The sequence below is a fragment of the Geotrypetes seraphini genome, chromosome 14 (assembly GCF_902459505.1).
Source record: "Geotrypetes seraphini chromosome 14, aGeoSer1.1, whole genome shotgun sequence".
Classification (NCBI taxonomy): Eukaryota; Metazoa; Chordata; class Amphibia; order Gymnophiona; family Dermophiidae; genus Geotrypetes; species Geotrypetes seraphini.
The window spans coordinates 31,245,806-31,263,870 of NC_047097.1; the positions used below are offsets into that span (position 1 = coordinate 31,245,806).

The 18,065-nt window shown below is 43.1% G+C and overlaps 1 protein-coding gene across 2 annotated transcripts in view; it reads left to right on the plus strand.

The window, feature by feature from the left end:
- Positions 1-1,000: 1,000 nt before the first annotated feature.
- SEMA4B (semaphorin 4B) overlaps positions 1,001-18,065 on the plus strand; it is a 321,358-nt gene continuing 304,293 nt past the window's right edge. For both annotated transcript variants that reach the window (XM_033919910.1, XM_033919912.1), the window contains exon 1: positions 1,001-1,125. The gene's annotated coding sequence lies outside the window, so the exon portion shown is untranslated. The remainder of the gene's footprint in view (positions 1,126-18,065) is intronic.

Genomic DNA, 18,065 nt, shown 5'->3' on the forward strand with positions numbered 1-18,065 from the left:
TGTTGACGAAGAGCTACGTGTGTGTCTTTCTTCGATTCCAGCCAGAATATCAGCTTTGTGTTCAGCCAAACAGGCCCAGGTTTCGCACTGAATAAAGTATTTTATAATTTTTATAATTTTTATTTCGTAATAAAGTAATTATAAAATACTTTCTTTGTGTTTATTTGATTCCTATTCAAGAGAATTACTTTATATATAGTCAATATAGGCACAGAGTTAAATTTTTTAACATTTTCTAATGGTGGTGTGCCTCGTGATTTTTTTCATGAAACAAGTGTGCCTTTGCCCAAAAAAGGTTGAAAAACACTGGTATAAAATAACTACTAGCCGACTAAAACTCATACAAAATACAGCTATTCGTTTGATTTTTAATCTGAAAAAACACGATCATATCAGTATATATATCAAAAGCTTCATTGGCTACTGTTTGAGGCTAGAGTGTTATTTAAATTTGGGCGCATTTGTTTTAAATTTTTATTTGGCTTAGCGCCAGCTTACCTTGTTTCTCATTTTAGTTTTTTTATATTTCTAAGAAAAATATTCATAGATCTGGTTGGTTTTATTTTCCTTCAGCAAATGCATGTCGTTACAAAAAAATTTTGGCTAGGACCTTAGCATTCCAAGCAGGATTAATGAATTCATGTTTGAATCTTCTTGTTTCTTTATTTCTTACTTACTATCAGTTTCTAAAAGATCTTAAATCCCACTTATTTAAACAATATAATATACATTACTGATTTTCATATTATCACGTAGTTATAATGTACTTTTAATCTTTTTATCTATACTTATTTTATTTTATATTGTGTTTTTTTATTCATTAGTTTTAATGCTTGTATTAGTTACTTATAATTTTATTATGTATGATGTTATTATTATATTGTATGCTGAGTACCTATTGTGTAAACCGCTATGAACTGGTTAGGCGGTATATAAAAATAAATTATTATTATTATAAACCTAGCTCACACACCCAAGAGAGAGCAGTGCAGGAAGAGCTTCTTTGGAAGGCTCTTTAGGCCAAACAGAAGGAAGAACCAATGGAGTGGCAAGGAACAGAAGTCAAGCCCAGCAGAGTCCTGCTACATGGAGGAGGCCATGGAAGTCTCAGCACCAAAATTGGAGGTAGGTGAACCCTGTCTTGCTGGTGACTGTTTTTTTCTTGTTGTGGAGAAATAACTGCTTAAAGACAGTTTTTTTGAATTGTTTATGTGGAAGTTATAGGAGTAGCTTCAGAGCTGGAGCGCTAGTAAAGCTAGTTGTGAGGCAGTGCTAAGAAGGCCTCACCAAACCCTAATATTTTTGGGATTCTTTGTTTCACTGTGTGTTGATGTTGTGGCTACCAGCACAAGTTACATATGGGGATTAGAATTGTTTTGAGGAAATCGTTGGAAATCTGGGCTGGGATTTTTGTGGCTTTACTTTAGTAAAGAAAAGTTATTCAGTGGTGAATTCAGCAGTTCTTCCCCAGTCAGCTCTTTGGAGCTGGAACCTGCCAGTTACCAGGCAGAACTGGTGAACTCTAATGCACTGGAGTTTTTCTTTTCTTGGCTTGTTTTTGCCTCAAGAGAGAGAAAGAAATAAAGGGTCCCGGTGAAGAAAATAAGACTGAGGCTGTTAAAGCCCGGGTACCTAATAGGGCGTGGCAGCCGGCCCTTTCTGCTGGAAATTTCAGGCAAAACAAAAACCATACATCTCAGAATACTTTAGCAGGACGTACACAGGTGAGGCTGGACTCATTTTAGAGCAGTGTTCTTCAACCACCGGTCCATGGACCTGTGCTGCTCCACAGAAATTTCCTGCCAGTCCACAGGGCTCAAAACAGTGTTCTTCAGCCGCCGGTCCACGGTGCGATCGATGTGGCGTTATTTTCGAGCCAGTTCCCTCTTCCTCACTGATTCAGTGCACAAAGCCACGTGCAGTGGCTCCTACATGCGTTCTGCGCCTGAACCGGAAGCCTTCTCTCTGACGTCGCAACATCAGAGGGAAGGCTTCCAGATGAAGCACGGGACGCACAAGAAGCCGCTGCCCGCAGCTTTGTACACTTCATCAGTGAGGAAGAGGGAGCAGGCCTGAAGATAACACCGGGGACTGCATAAAATGGCCAGGCGGGAGCAGGCCAGAAGGTAAAGCATAGCATGGAGGGAGGGAGACAACAAAGATAGGGGTGGAATGATTTTATTTTTTAATTTACTGATTGAATTATGTCAAGTTTGAGAATTTAAATCTGCTGTCAGTGTGCTTTGGGTAGTTTAATTTTGTGGTTAACCATTATGTGTTGTTAATAAGATTATATTCTGTGTAGCTATGAAAAATGAATGAAAAAAATAGTGTTTCAATTAGTACTGTTATGGGGGCAGGGTCTGGGGTGGAGATTAGGTGGGGTCTGGCCCACAACTTAGCCCAGTGTTCTTCAACCGCCGGTCCGCAGACCGATGCTGGTCCACAAAATAATTCTTTTATTTCTGCCGGTCCATAGGTGTATAAAGGTTGAAGAACACTGTTTTAGAGCACTGATTGGCCGCCGCATGAACGGACTGCTGGGCACGATGGACCATTGGTTTGATCCAGCAGCTGCAATTCTTATGTTCTTATGTTAACTGTACAAAACTGATTGACTAGAAAGTATCCTGAGATGTATGGTTTTTGTTTTGCCTGGCAAATTTTCCTTGTTTGTTGTGAACTGTAGTCAAGAGTGAGACATTGACTATAGAGACCAGATGGTGGCCTGAATGAGTATTTTTTCTTTTTGTTGTGCTAGAAATAAAGGCAAAAGATATTTTTTTGAAAGAATCATTTTTGATGAATGCCTTTAGTGAGCAATACTCTAAGATATATTTGAACATATACCATGTTTCCCTTAAAATAAGCCCTAGCATGATTTTTAAAGATGGTCCTAATATAAGCCCTATCCCAAAAATAAGCCCTAGTTAAGACCGATCCCCAAAGCTTCCCCGACTCCATCCCTGACACTAGTGCTGCCCGATTTGCCAATCATCTCTCCCTTTCCTCCACCCCAATTCTTCCTCTTTCCTTTCTCTACCCCCCATGTGCAGCATTTTTCCTTGCCTCTCACCCATTCCCTTGTGCAGCAACTCTGAGGCCTCCAAAAAGAGCGACAATGCTCTGAATGGGCCTTTCCTCTCCATCATCTTTCTATCCCTCCCTCCCATCCCTCTGTGCAGTGGAACCCCACCGACCCTCCCACCGTGAGCCTGACATACCTCCAACTCTGAAGCTTCCAAAACAGCGGTGGCAGCAGCAGCTCTGAATGGGCTGCTTCATGGCTTTCCCTGCCAGGGCCTTCTTTCTGCCATGTAACTGATGGGGAAAGATGCTGCACATGGGGGGGGGGGGGGAGAGAAAAAGAGGAAGAATTGGGGTGAAGAAGAGGAAGGGAGAGATGATTGTTGTGCATGAATTTAAAAAAAGAAAAAATATTGGCTGTCCCTCCTCAGTATTTCGACTGGAGAGGGGGACTAGGCAGGGTTGCCTGTTGTCCCCACTTTTATACATCTTGTTTTTGGAGCCTTTATTGATCCGGCTTCGGCATCATCCGGATCTCTCAGGGGTGGAGGTGGGCGGCTCGTCGATCCGCTGCATGGCTTTTGCTGACAACATTATGGTTATTCTTACGGACCCGAAGAAGGCTCTAGGTCCTTTATTGGATCTCTTTCATAGTTTTGGGGAGCTCTCTGGATTGAAGCTTAATGTCTCTAAATCGGAGGCTATGGCTTTACATCTTGATATTGATGTGGTGTAGCCTCTTTTCCAACTGAGAGAGACACCTCTCCAGGTTAAATATTTAGGGGTCTATGTACCTTCCGCTCTGAATCAGTTGTATGAGGCTAATGTGGGGCCCTTAATTTAAAAAACGGTTGAGCTCCTACGTCTCTGGGGTGCACTCCCTCTCTCTTTGTCCGGGCGTATCTATTTGTATAATATGATGCTGGTGCCTCGATGGTTGAATCTTCTACAGACCTTACCCTTATGGCTGAAACGTAGGGATTTGGATGTTTTATATAAAGCGTTGCGGACATTTCTGTGGGGTGGCAGACGGCCTCGCCTACCACTTCATGTGTTAATGTTACCTCTCTCTATGGGTGGATTTGGTCTGCTTGACCTTCAGCTCTATAATTTGGCCTGTGGGCTGAGGGTTCTCCGTGATTGGTGTCTTGAAAGTTCGGTTGCTTTAAATTATCCACTAGAAAAGGATTTGTTGGGACCGGTGGCGGGGTTGTATGTTCTTCATGCTCCTTTTATCCGCTTGCCCCTGCCTATACGGACTCATGTTGTCTGGGCCTATATGCGCTGGGGCTGGAAACCCTTGTGTAGGAAGTTTTCTTTGAACTTTAGTGAGACACCGTTTCTTCCCTTGGTAGGAAATCTGGACTTTACTCCGGGTTTGGAGATTCGCACTTTTAATATTTGGCATTCCCGGGGCATTAAAAGAGTGGGGGACCTTCTACATGAGCAGGGGCGCCTGCTTACCCCCTCGGAACTTCAGTCCTTATACGACCTCGACATTGTTATTATTATTATTATTATTATTATTCTTTATTCTTATATACCGCCATACCCAGTGAGTTCTAGGCGGTTTACATCAATTAGCAAATGATCTGCATTGAATAGCAGATTTACAACAAAATTAGAGGTAGGTTTACAAAATTAGAATCAGATTTACAGCATTGAATAGCAGATTTACAACAATATTAGAAGTAGGTTTACAAAATTAGAAGCAGATTTACAGCATAATTAGAAGAATTTTTGACAGAAAATTGCAGGCCGAATTACGATAAATTACAGTGATTTGCCGCAGTCAGCCATGAAGTTACAGCGATTCTTAACTGTCTGCACAGAGGGCAGGTTTACATCAATATTACAGAAATTGCAGGTTTGACCGAGCTAGGTAGGGGAGGTAGAGGGTGGGGGAGGGAGGGGGGGACTGGTGAAGGAGGAAGGGGGCAGCGGTGGGGTAAGTGTCCTGTGAGGTGAATGGGTTGTTAAGGGTCGTGTTTGCTGAAAAGGTACGTTTTTAGTAGTTTTCTGAATGATAGGTAAGTGGGGGCCTCGAGTATCATCTGTGCTAGCCATGGATTCGACTTGGCTGCTTGGAAGGCAAAAGTTCTATCCAGGAATCTTTTGAGAGGGCAGTGTTTAGGCGAAGGGAAGGCGAACAGTTGAGTTCTCCGTGATGTCCTGTTGCTGCAGTAGAGGTTAAAGTGTGTGTTTATGTAACTTGGGGAGGAGCCGTTAACCGATTTGTAGCAGAAGCATGCAAATTTAAAGAGGATTCTAGATTCAAATGGTAGCCAGTGTAGTTGGTGATAGAAAGGGGTGACATGTTCCCATTTCTTTAGGCCAAAGATGAGGCGCACCGCGGTATTTTGGACTGTTTTTAGTCTCCTGGTAGTTTTCTTAGTGGCGTTAAGGTAGATGATATTGCAGTAGTCGAGGATGCTGAGGATGGAGGACTGTACAAGTAGGCGGAATGCATTGTCATAGAAGTGTTTTTTTATGGTGCGAAGTTTCCAAAGTACCGAGAAGCTTTTCCTAATTATGAGGTCTGTATGGTTATCTAGAGATAAGTTTTTGTCCAGCGTGACTCCCAGAATTTTTATGGTCGGATCAAGGGGGAAGGTCTTTCCTTTTAGTTGAATTGTGGTTTCCTTAATTTTATCTTTGGGGGAGGCTAGAAAAAATTTTGTTTTGTCTGGGTTTAATTTCAGTCTGAATGAAAGCATCCAGAGTTCTATCTGGTTGAGAGTGTTTGAGATGTGGTCGAGTAGTTCTTGTGAAAAGTTGGTTAATGGAATGGTTATTGTGATATCGTCTGCATAAATGAAGAATTTGAGATTTAGGTTGTGTAGGAGTTTACCTAGTGAGGCAAGGTAAATGTTGAATAGGATGGGGGATAAGGGGGAGCCCTGTGGGACCCCGCAGGTGTTGTCCCAGCAGTATGAGAAAGAGTTATTCTTGAGTACCTTGTATGATCTATTTTGTAGGAACCCCTGAAACCAATTGAGGACCTGGTCTGAGATGCCTATGTGCGCTAGGCATTCCAGGAGAATGGTGTGGTCGACCAGGTCGAAAGCACTGCTCAGATCGAGTTGAATGATCAGGGCACTTGAGCCTTGACTGAAGAGTGTGAGGAGGTGGTCGAGAAGGGAGGCTATGATGGTTTCAGTGCTGTGGTCCGCCCGAAATCCTGATTGGTTGTCACTTAGAATGTTGAATTTTTCAAGGTATGCGGAAAGTTCCGCTTTTACCAGCCCTTCCGCTATTTTGGTAAATAGGGGGATACTGGCGATCGGCCTATAATTAGAAGGGGAGTTTGGTGGTTCTTTCTCATTTTTTAAAATTGGGGTGATCATTATTTGACCCTGCTCCGATGGGAAGTTACCTTTGGATAATAGGTAATTAACCCATGTCATCATTTTTGCTTTAAAATGGGGAGGGGCCGTTCTCATGATTTTTGGTGGGCATGTGTCCAGATGGCAGTAGGAGTGAGTATACTTGTTGTAGTAAGTATTGAAGGTTTGCCAATCGGTTACTGCGAACTGTTTCCAAATAAGGTCGACTTTGGCTCCCGGGTCTGGGTTTGGTGGATTCATGTCTGTGAGGATGGGGAAGAGCTCGAGGGGGTTGGGGCTGGCTGGTAGAGTTGTTCTTATTTTTTGGATCTTGGTATTGAAGAAGTCAGCCAGGGTGTTGGCGGTTAAGGTGGCTTCTTCGTGTAGGTTTGTGTAGGTTTCTATGTTGTAAAGATCATTGACCAATCTGAAGAGGTTATTGCTATTGGTTTTAGGATTACCGATTTTGTTGGAGTAGAATTTTTTTCTTTTTTCACTAGTGAGGGTTTTGTACTGTTTTAATTTTTGTCTCCATGCCAGTCTGTGTTCTAGCGTTCCGGTTTTTTGCCATGATCTTTCGGCTTTTCTGAGGTCCTTCTTGCATTGCAGCAGTTCAGAATCAAACCAGCCTTCTTGGTTGGGGTTTCTTATTCTGCGGGTTTTTTTGGGGGCAATCTCGTTTAGTATATTGGTACTATCATGTATCCATGAGGTCATGATTTGTTCCGTATCTTCTATTGGATTGGTGTTGATTTCGAAGTGGGACCAGAATTCCATTGGGTCAATCTTTCCTCTGGTATTGTGGGTTTTGACTGTTCTTGTTTTTTCGCTTTTAGGGGGTTTAAGTTGGCATCCAATGGTGAAGCTACATAGGCGGTGATCTGACCAAAGGGAGTCTGACCAGTTGCCTTGTTTCCAATAAAAAGTGGGATTGGTCTGTTCCTTGGAGGATATGTTCGGGTACTTTCAGGTGCGTCATTAGATCTCTGGCCTAGACACATTGGGGGTGTTAGCTCACAGTGCTGATCGCTTGGGTCGGTGTCTGGCTTTATGGGAACCGGTGGCCCCTAAGCTGAGCTATTATATCTCGATCTTACTGACCTTGTGTCCTGATACTCAGACTGGTCACTTGGCACGCCCCTGGAGCCAGGACTTGCAGAGTGACATCTCGCCGGATGTGCTTTCCCATGGTTTTAGCAGCATTGCGGCTGTTTCTTGGAGTATGATTCATCGGGAGCAGGAATATAAGTTCTTGCATAGAGCTTTCATTTCACCAGTCCGAGCCTTTCGAGCGGGTTTCGCTGACAGGGATACTTGCCCTAAATGTGCCTCTCCTGGAGCCACGTTGGGGCATATGTTTTGGACCTGCTCCTGTATACAGCGGTTCTGGTCTCGGGTTTGGTCTTATCTTCGCTCTTTCATGCCGAATTTGCCAGCTTGTTCTCCTTTGATTGTTCTTTTTTATGTTCTGGATGGGATGGGATCTATGTCCGGAGGGCACTTTTTGATTGTGCAGAAAGCCTTCTTACTGGCCAAACGGGCGATTTTGGTGTGCTGGCGGGAGCAGGCTATCCCAACGGTGGTACAATGGCAACGTTCACTCTTTGAATTGGCCTTGCTGGAGCGCCGGGCTGTGTCCGGTAGGGTTCCCCGTAGTTGGGATCGTTTTCAGGAGATTTGGGAGGCTTATTGGACGGCTTTACCGCATCGTTCTAGGAGTTTACTGCTTAACTCATAGGATATGGGGAACTGCACCTCTTTCTTTTCTGCTGTCTGGCGCTTGTTGCTTGTTTCCTCACTCACTCATACATATACATACCTGTGTTTCTCTGACATCTTTCTTCTTGTTGTGCCATCCACATGGGAGGGGGGGGGCTGGGTGTGGAGGTTAGGTATCTTTGGGGTGATATTTGTAAAATCATTTCTGAGCACTTGATTCTTTATGGCTCTGTGTGACTGTTGTATTCTTTGTTGATGCCTTGTACTTAGGGTTTGCTGGGGTGTATTATTGCTCTTTTGGCACGGCTGCCTTTTGTTGTGTTTTGTGTTTTTTCTTGATTTGCTCAATAAAATATATTTCAAAAAAAGAAAAAAGACATTCCCTGCAAATAAGACCTAGTATGTTTTTTGGAGCACAAATTAATATAGGACCCTGTCTTATTTGGGGAGAAATACGGTAGCTAAAACCGACCACCTGTGAGGCTTCCTCCTAGTTTTTGAGCATGCCAGGATCATCAACACCACACGTTGAGGCACTGTATCTATTGAATTGTGGCCTGGTAGGTGACAGCTCCCTATTTCACACTGCTCTACACAGGAATAGAGAATATTTCTGAAAGTTCACTCATAGACTGATTGATTGATTGATTTATAGTATGTATTAACTTTCTTTTCAGAGAATTAGCTGTCAGTGGAGTACAGAAATATAAAATTGCAGTAATTTCTACTCTTTGGCAACGTCATCAGAGATTTCCATGATTTCTGGGCATCTTCTCTTATGGGGCCTTTTTTACAAAGCCACGGTAGCGAGTCCCGGCATGTCAAATGCGATGCAGCTCATAGGAATTGAACGGGCTGTCATATTTGCCACACAGGGGCCCAAGGTTTGGATTGGAGTTTAGCCAGCTAATTGTTTACTGTGATATCTTTGTTTTGTCTTTGCTATAGCCTCTGAGGCGTTGTATTTCTATGCAAAAAATTTAAATAGAAAAAAAAAATAAAAAGAAGATAAGCCAGCTAGGTACAAGACCGAAGACAGAGTCTGATCCCTAACACTTAAAATCATTTTCTATGGGATGGTCTTTGCTAGGGCTCTGCTGTTCATAAACAGCTTAACACTCATGTATAGTGTCATTTAATATAGAATTTTCAGGCTATTAAAATAACAAGAATACTGCACAGTAACTAATGAACCCAACTTTCTGAGAACAGATCCTCCCCCCATCCCCATTCACAACTATATATCTGCCAGGATCAACCTGGGTCCCTGACGTGTCCTGAAAATTTGATAGGGACAACATCCACATACAACACAGAAACATTCTGATTTCATAAAGCTTTTTTTTCTGTTAGGAAAGTAGGCTAAAAAAGGAACATTAGGGGTGAAGAAAGAAAACAGGTCCCTTCTAAAATAAAACTTAAAACATAACATGAATTAATTGCTGGTTTATTTTCAGAATGCTTCTAACGGTTGCTAAGAACTGAACCTTGTTCAGATGTGCTCTTAGGAAGGAAGTTGGTGTAATTTTTTCCCCAGGTAAATCGAAATGCATGGGCTCTAGGCTCCAGTCTAATTAAAGAAAGGGCACTTTCCACCCCTTGCACAACTGGGAAACAGCATGAGGGGCTCTGGGTCTAGTGTAGCAGCGGCAGCAGTGCTGAGTCAGTAGATTGCACAAACTCTCTCAAGTTCATTCTCCCACTCACCTTCTGCTTTCTGGAATTCTTGCTTCATTCTAGCAGCTGACATATGCAGTCAAATATAAACTTTGGATTTTTTTTTCAAGTTATTGACAGTCTCTCTGTAAAGGAAGAATGCATATGGCAAATCTGAACATCTATGGAAACTGTTTTGTAAAGCTGAATAGAAAATATATAACACAAAAAATGACAGCAGATAAAGACTATGTTTATTCTGATTTGATTCATCATATATACTCGAATATAAGTCGATCCAACTATAAGTCGAGACCCCCTTTCCCCCCCAAAAGGAGGAAAAATGGTCGACTCGAATATAAGTCAGGTGGCTTAATGTTCAAATGCCCTGCCCCATCAGGCTCTGCACCCAGCTCCCTTTCTGTCAGGCACTGCACCCAGCACCCTTCCCTCCCTCCCCTGTCAGGCATTGTGCCCAGCCCCCTTCCTTCCTTCCCTCCCTCCCCTGTCAGACTCTGCACCCAGCACCCTTCCTTCCCTACCTTCTTCCCCTGTCAGGCACTGCACCCAGCTCCCTTCCCTCCTTTCCCTATCAGGCTCTGCACCCTGCACCCTTCCTTCCCTCCCCCTCAGACTCTGCACCCTCCCTCCCAGGCTCTGCACCCTGCTTCCCTCCCTGCCCTAGCCTCATACCTCTACTGCCAATCCCCGGTGGAGGTGCAGCGGGCAGGAGCAAACTTTCCAAGTTTCTGCCCCACTGTTAACAGGCTGCCGTGAGTGTCTTCGGCCACTGAGAAGCACAAGCAGGTGTGCGCGAGCAGGTGCTCAGTGCTGAGCGGCTTTCTTAATGGCTCCTGAGAATTCTCATGAGAATTCTCGGGAGCCATTAAGGAAGCTGCTCAGCACTGAGCAGCAGCGCCAAATTGCGCACCTGCTCATACTTCTCAGCGGCCGAAGACACTCATGGCAGCCTGTAAACAGCTGGGCAGGAACTTGGAAAGTTTGCTCCTGCCCGCTGCACCTCCACCGGGAATGGGCAGTAGAGGTATGAGGCTAGGACAGAGAGGGCGGCATGGTACAGAGCCTGGCGGTGATGGCCTGTAATAATTTTGGATATATTGGCTCAAATATAAACCGGGACCCCAATTTTTGAGCCAACTTTTTGGCCCCAAAATCCCGGTTTATATTCGCGTATATACGGTAACGCTCCAGTATTTTACTGACCTAAGCGGTTTACAATGTAACAAATAATAAAAGGAACTCTATTGAAGATAGGAAAGAAAGAGATAGAGACAAGAAATATACATCCCAACAAGTATTCAGTGAGGATAAAAATAAAGATTATCTTAAAAACAAATAAAATAATAATTAAATTAAAAATATTAAACCTTAATTAAATTAAAATTAAAAAAGATTAATTAAATCTAGCGAGGAAATTCCTAACATACCACTCTCAGCAGCCCCTCCATTCACAACGGAAACTCAGACTTTCCAACTCTCCAGCAAACAGCCCAAAAGCGATCATATTCCTATAGCATACCTAAATTATGGAATCAACTCTAAACAAATCTAAACGTTAAACGTTAAAAGCGTCTTTAAAAAGATAAGATTTTAAGGATTTTTTAAAGGAGGTAAGATCCTTTTAATTTCTAATATATTGTGGAACTCATTACCACAATATATTAGAAATGAAAAGGATCTTACCTCCTTTAAAAAAATCCTTAAAATCTTATCTTTTAAAGACGCTTGTAACGTTTAACGTTTAGATGTGTTACTAAACTAAACTAAACGAAACCTTAAGTTTATATACCGCATCATCTCCACGGAAGTAGAGCTCGGCACGGTTTACAAGAACTTAAAAATGAGAAAGGGTAGGAAAAGGTTTACATAAGTTTATAAATCGAGTGGAAAAGTAAGGGAAAAGAAATTACATGTTAGAGAAGAGCCAGGTTTTTAGTTGCTTGCGGAATAAATGGAGGGAGCTCAGGTTCCACAGCGGGATAGTAAGGTCATTCCAGAGACCTGTGATTTTGAAAAGAAGTGATTTTCCCAGTTTACCTGAGTGGAGAATACCATGTAGGGAGGGGAAGGATAGTTTTAATTTATGGGCGGTCCTGGTGGAGTCAGGGCATGAGGAGTTGAAAGAAAGTGGGATTAGGGAAGGAAGGATGCCGTGAATAATCTTAAAAGCCAGGCAAGAGCATTTGAATTGGACTCTGGAAATCACTGGGAGCCAATGAAGATTGGCCAGGAGTGGGGAGACGTGGTCAGATTTACGTTTTGCAAAAATCAGCTTGGCTGCCGTGTTCTGAATAAGCTGGAGTCTTTGGAGGCTTTTTTTTGATAAGCATAGGTAAATGGCATTACAATAGTCAAGTTTGGAGAGGATGATGGATTGGACAAGGACGGCGAAATGTTTTTGGCGGAAGAAGGGTCTTGCTTTCCTTAGCATGTGGAGGCTGAAAAAGCATGATTTTGTCAAGGAGTTGAGGTGGTCGTTGAGAGAGAGAGAGGAATCGATAATGATGCCAAAGACCTTGCTTGTTAAATATTCTCAGATTTTTTTTCTTTCCCGTTCCCCATTGTTCTTTTCCTTTTTTGTCTATTTCTTCTAAAAAAAATTGTAACTTTCCCCTCCTTTCCTCCCTTTTCAAGTTTGTCTTATTTTCAAGAATTTTGTCACTTGGTTTGTCTTTTTCTGTAATTTTACCTCTTTTTATAATTTTGTACATCGCTTAGCAAACCGAATAAGCGATTCATCAAATACTAATAAACTTGAACTTGAACTCCTGCCATTAGGGCAATTGATAACCTACTGCCCTTCCGGAAAGTGGTAAAGATGTTTCTTTTCATGGACTGGATCCATTCTGGTCTCAAACTTTAACAGACCTTGCTTCGACGTACCGTACCTCAGAACACCTGAGCCTGCCCACCAGTTCTTCTACCGTTCACTGCAGATATGTTAATACCCATTCGGGACTCTATGGTTACATTTTCTTAGATTCTGCAAAGCATGTGTTTCTTAGTCACATTCTCTATATGTTGTAAGTTATTGATTCTATAGCTTTGTGTCTTGATCCTGAAGCATGTTATTGAATCTATAGCATTAAGTATCTCTGTTCCTGAAAACTCTATATATATCATTGTAATTAGTTCTGGGCTATAAAAATGAATAAATAATTAAAATGACCTATCCAGTCTGCTTAATTACAGTGGTTGCAAGAGTCTGGAACCACTTGTGAATTTTGCATTCTTTCAATTTTCTGACCTTTTATTTTAATCTCTTTGTTGACCCAATAGGTTTGTTTGTGTACCACATTATAAGGGAAGACAAATAGCAACAAAGAAGAATGGAGGGAAAATATACAATATACAGCGGGACCTTAGTTTACGAGCATAATTCGTTCCAGAAGTATGCTCGTAAACCAAATTGCTTGTATATCAAAGCGAGTTTCCCCATAGGAAGTAAGGGAAACTCGCTTTGATTCGTTCCACCTCCTCCTCCCCCCCTGAGGCTACCGGTGCTGCTCTATTGTTGTAAGACTTTTGTTAATAAATTATTTAAAAGCCGTTGTTGCCAGTCCATTGAATTCTCATTTGGAACATCATGATTCTTTGCATTACACTTGATCAAGTTATATAGATCTTTTCTCAGTACAGAAACACCCCTCCCCATTTTTACTAAGCCATGGTAGAGGTTTCTACCATGGCCAAGAGTGCTAAATGCTCCAATGCTGCTCTGATGCTCATAGAATTCCTAGCATTTAGCACCCTGGGCCATGGTAGAAACTTCTACTGCGGCTTAGTAAAAGAGGGAAAGAAGACCTTTATTATTTACCACCCCCCCCATTACGAATGCTAAACTGCAGTAGATATTTCCACTATGGCCTGGAACGCTAGCTGCTCCAACGCTCATAGAATTCCTATGAGAGTTGGAGCATTTACGGGCAAATTCTGTAAAGGACGTCTGAAAGTTAGGAGGCGTTTAGACGTCCAGTGAGAAATTGTTGAGCACAATTCTATTATGCATAGACGAACCTTAGAGAATCACGATTGGCATCACTCAGTAAGTGTAGATGCGTCTAAATAGTTAGATGTCCTTTACAGAATCGCCTTTTAGGCATCACATATTGATGATGTCAAGATTGTGCATCAGACTCGTCCACTTGCTCTGAATCACAGCCATTGTGCGTAGTGTATCTCTCTTTCTTTTCTTAACCTTTTGGAAATGAGATTTAGTATGCAATATATATAATTTATTTCATGTGCTTTGTTTGAGTAATGCATCATTCTGTATCGCTTGGTAGACTGGTATAGTCCTTACGAATTGGTTATATGCCTCACTGCTACCAGCAGGTGGAGACTGAGCACAAACTTGTATATCAGGCTAGAATTTGTCTATCAACTCAGTCTTCCTCAGTCTCCATTAGAAGGTGGTAAGACTAATTTAGTCCCCCTCTGTGGGCCTTGCCTTAGGCACCTGGGCCAATCAGGCCATGGGCCCACCATTCTGAGGATTGTGTGCCTGCCAGCCGGCCGGAATGGGGACCCATTTGGCTGTCCAACGTTAAGGTAAGCTGGAGGGGGTGTCCGGGATTGGTGGGGCAAGGTAGTGGGGGGGCCGTTCGGGGGGGTTTGCGAAGTGGTGCGCCTTCGGCAGGAGGGCCTGGGCTTCTTCTTGCCGGTATTGTCGGGGGATGGGTGGTTCGGGGATGCTCCGTTGGCAGGAGGGCTTGGAATCCCTCCTGCCAGTATTTGCGTGGGGGTTGTGTGGGATTGGGGTGCTGTTTTCAGCAGGAGGGCCTGGGCTCCCTCCTGCCGGTTCGGGATTTTGTCGGGGGGGGGGGGGGGGATTGTGATCGCAGCAGGAGAGATTAGGCATCTGTCCAGTCAAGATCGTTGCGGTGAGGGGTGAGCCAGTTACAGGATTCTGAAACCATGCGTTGTTTTTTGACAGACACCAATTACAGAATCCTGCTTTTAGGCGAAGGAGTGGCCCCTCCTTCGCCTAAAAGATCTGGGTTTGGGTGTTTGGGACTTGGATGATTTTTTTAGTCGGGAATGTAGTATAGGGATAGACGTAGTGGCAGTCTGGGCTAGTAGATTGCTGAACGTGCAGGTAGGCCATTCTCAAAAAAACCCTCAATTTGGACGTGTTTTTTTTTTTTTTTTTTTGAGAATGGACATTTCCCTGCTGCCAACTTCAGCATCTACTGACTTAGGCCAAAAGGGGACTTGGACTTTTTTTGATTATGCCCCTCCATGTGTATAGCTCTTGACGGAGATGACATTGTTTAACTTGCTTTTCAAACCACCCTTGTATATTTAGGTACAATAAGTATTTTTCTATTTCTTGAGGGCTCACAATTTTAAAACCCCCCAAGAGTTAAAAGCAGGATTTGAACCCAAGTCCCATGGTTTATAGTCCACTGCATTAACTCCTAGGTTATTCCATAGCCTTTTTTCTGTTTTGGTCAAAATGCTCATAATATCTGAAGCTGCATTTAGCTTGGTTTTCCTTTTAAATTTTCCTGGGAGAGGGAGGAGGAATGCACACAATGGGAGATTAAGGAGGTGTCATGCCTTAATCCCTATAGTGGTCATCTGTTCAATCAGAGCACCTTTTTGTTCCCTCGATGTGACTAACTCAGGTCTAATTTAGGACATCCTTCTTGTTTAGGGTTACCAGATATTCCATGATTGCAGATTAAAGTTGCACACCAACAGCACCACATTTTTCCACTGTAGTTAACATAGAAACTGACGGTAGAAAAGGGCCACAGCCCATCTAGTCTGCCCATACCAATGTCCCACCCCCTAACTCCCTCCGTGAAGAGATCCCACGTGCCAATCCCATTTTTTCTTAAAATCTGACACGCTGCTGGCCTCAATTACCTCTAGTGGAAGACTATTCCAGCGATCAACCACTCTTTCGGTGAAGAAATATTTTCTGGTGTCACCATGAAATTTCCCACCCCTGAGTTTCAACGGATGCCCTCTTGTTGCCGTGGGACCTTTAAGAAAAAAGAAATCTTCCTCCACCTCGATACGGCCCATGACATATTTGAACGTCTCGATCATGTCCCACCTCTCTCTGCGTTCCTCCTCCTGCGTGAGTATAGCCGCAACTTATCCAGCCGTTCCCCATACGGGAGATCCTTGAGTCCTGAGATCATCCGGGTGGCCATTCTCTGAACCGACTCAACTCTCCGCACATCTTTGTGGTAATGTGGCCTCCAGAATTGTACACAGTATTCCAGATGGGGTCTCACCATGGATCTGTACAAAGGCATTATGACCTCGGGCTTACGGCTGACGAAGCTCCTACGGATACAATCCATGATTTGTCTAGCTTTGGATGAAGCTTTCTCCACTTGATTGGCAGACTTCATGTCTTCACTAATGATCACCCCCAAGTCTCGTTCTGCTGCAGTCCTTGCTAGGGTCTCACCATTCAGGGTGTAAGACGTGCATGGATTTTTGCTGCCCAGGTGCATGACCTTGCATTTTTTGGCATTGAAACTTAGTTGCCATGTCTTTGACCAATGCTCCAGTAGGAGCAGGTCATGTGTCATACTGTCGGATATTGAGCCTTTGTCAGGCACTGTGCTTTTGTCTGTTGTGCTCTTGCCCACCATGTTGCATAGTTTGGCGTCGTCGGCGAATAACGTAATTTTACCTCGAAGACCCTTAGCCAAGTCATTTATGAAGATGTTGAATAGGTTCGGGCCCAAGATCGAGCCCTGCAGCACTCCGCTGATCACCTGTTTGTTTGCCACATTTTCATAGCATACAACTCCAAAGGGGACATGGGTGTTGCAAAGGCATTCCCAGAATTTAGATGCAGTTTAATAGAATACCTGCATTTCTGCACCTAGCCTTTGACAGGCATAAATACTGGTGCCCAAAGTTAGGCCTGAATTCTGTATATGGTGTCATAAATTGTGCATGAAAATGAGCGTGTACAGCTGATTTGCATGCACAACTTAATTGTCAATGAACACCTCATAATTGACGCTAACTTGACATTAGTAGGGTGGTCCAAAAAAATTAACACATTTTGTTTGTCCACAAGGCTAATTTTATTCCTTTATATTGAAATGAAAAACACAAAATTTGACTTAAATCAAAGTTTAGGGGTCGCCCCTATCTTGCTGTTTTTTTTTTTTTTTCAAACTACCACTAAGCTTAATGGTAAATTGTAATTCTTGTGCACATAAGAGCTGCCTTTGATGATCACCACTATACAAAGATCAAATTGCTTCTGTTCTTCATCTTTTGTCAAAGCATCATTGTAATTTTCAGTGAGGATTATCCCTCGTTCTGCTGTATCATTAACATAGGTTTTTGGCCAGGTACTAGTGACCTGGATTGGCCACCGTGAGAACAGGCTACTGGGCTTGATGGACCATTGGACTGACCCAGTAAGGCTATTCTTATGTTCTAACAGTCAGTTTGGATGCCCGATTTCAAAGTTCCTTGAAAACTGTATCATCAGTCCACGCTGTGGGATGTTTCTTCAGGTATATTTTTGCTTTTGTTGATCCTCCTTCAATTAACAGATCAAAAAACGTCTGTGTTCTCTGTGTTACAAGACTTTCAGAGGTCACATGTTCTGTTTCATTTGTACGCATGAGATGTGGAATGTTTGGCAACAGAGGACACTGTAAGTTTTGCACAATTTGTAGCTGTTTCTGGTGCAATTCTGTCATCAAAAATGCCAGGTGGGACTCGGACAGAAGCCATAGAAATAGCTGTGAGTACCTTGTTTGCAAGTTTTATTCAGATATATGTTGAGAGTAGACAGTAGTTCAGCATCGTTAGAGAATGACACAGGGACAAATTTGTCCCCCCATCCCCACAGGAGCTCAATTTTCTTGTTCCGTCCCCATGAGTTTTGTCGCTCTGCCTTAATAAGCCACGAACACTTATGATTTTAAAGTGTGTGGCTTCTGTAGATGAGGATAGATGTAGATGAGCTTGCAGGAATGGGGCAGGGACAGGAAAAGAACTCAACAGGACAGGAAAATAAGTTCTTGCGAGGATGGGGAAAAATTTGTCCCCGTATCATTCTCTAAACGTTATTGTATGGAGCCCTAATTCCCATTGGCTTGATCACATACCGCCATCACTGACTCAGCCGCCAACCTATAGCTTTCTGGAATAGCGCGCGCTAAATTGCCGCACCTGCTAGCCGCTACCGCCTCCTTTGGAGCAGGCGGTAGATTTCTGGCTAGTGCGCGCTAATCCCATGCGTGCGTTTTGTAAAAGGAGCCCCAAGTGACTGGATAGCTTTGGAGGTACCTGAAACCTCTTAAGAAATGGTGCACGGATTCT